Genomic DNA, 1,345 nt, shown 5'->3' on the forward strand with positions numbered 1-1,345 from the left:
CTCCTCAACAATTCCTGTCCACTCCATGGTGTCCTCTCCACCCACAGATCCTCCCCAAAAGCCCCCCCATCAGCCTGTCGTCGTCCCCCACATCCTCTGCTGGCTTGGGGACTCTTGGTCCTGATGCACTTGGAGCTCTCCCTGGTGACCTGGCTTGATGGGATGGGAAAGGGATTAAAATGGCTGCAACGGGGAAGCAATTTCCTCCTCATTTAAATGAAGGATTAAGGGATGATATCCCCAATTACCTTTAAGGAAAATTACACTCCCTCTTAGACCAGAGGGGTCCCTCATGCTTTTCTATACAGGCTGATGACAACGGGTTTGGTCATAACCAGGGCTCTTCTCCTCACACTTTGTTTCCCTTCCAACACTTGAAAACCGGGGTCGGGAGCCGGGAGCTGGAGGCAAATTGTGCTGGCAGCAAAGCTGCCCATGGTGGAGCTCCAGCAAACCCAGCGCCCACACCCGAGCCCCCCACCTTCCCATGGCAGGGCCTTCCGTTGGATCACTCTCTGCAATACAAAGGAGGGAGCAATTAGCCCTGAGAGCTCTCGCCGTCGGTTTTCTGCCTCATCATCAGTTTTGGTTGTGGTTTTTTTTTTTTTTTTGAAAATTAAATGATGGGTTTTTTTTCCGAGTGATTGATTCTGTATTTGCCGTGCAGCTGCTGCGGCGCTGGCTCGGGGAGCGCTCGCTGTCAGCGCGTGGGGATGCTTCTCCGGGCTGAGGCGCCGCGGCGTGATCAAACGCATGGCAAATAAGAACCAGCGTTTCGTTCTGGCAAGTTGATGGGAGATGAAATCGCGTTTTAATGAGATCTGTGGAGCTGGCAGGGAGGCGGGAGGGTGACGGTGCCCCCGCCGAAGGCTGGGGGAGCCGTGGGTCACTTGTTGAGCGGTTGAGGAGCCGGGGATGGCGCGGCTCCGGGGGCTGCATGCGGGGGGCTGCTGCGTGATGAGCCCAATTAGCGAGGCTGATTAAGGGAAGAGCAGGAGGTCAATGGTGCCTGGGTCTCACTCACGCCCGGGTGCCCTGGGCACGGTGGCGATGCCCGGTGGCATCCCAGGCTCTGCGTCGCTTCAGTGGCGAGGGATGGGCCGCAGCAAATTGACAGCTCAAATGATCTGCATCCCCCGAGGTGGACGTCAAAGCATCATTGGACACTGGTGCAAAAAAACCATCGGGGGCCAGGAGCTGGGCTGGCCGTAGGGGGGGTGGCCTGGCCCCCGCAGCCATCGGCACCGCTGAAGCTGGGGTGGAATTACTAAAATTGTGTTATTTGCTCATGAGGATGTCTCGCCCAATGGGGCTCCCGATGGCAGCAGGGTGGCACAGGGGCCTC

The sequence above is a fragment of the Mesitornis unicolor genome, unplaced genomic scaffold (assembly GCF_000695765.1).
Source record: "Mesitornis unicolor isolate BGI_N332 unplaced genomic scaffold, ASM69576v1 scaffold39105, whole genome shotgun sequence".
Classification (NCBI taxonomy): Eukaryota; Metazoa; Chordata; class Aves; order Mesitornithiformes; family Mesitornithidae; genus Mesitornis; species Mesitornis unicolor.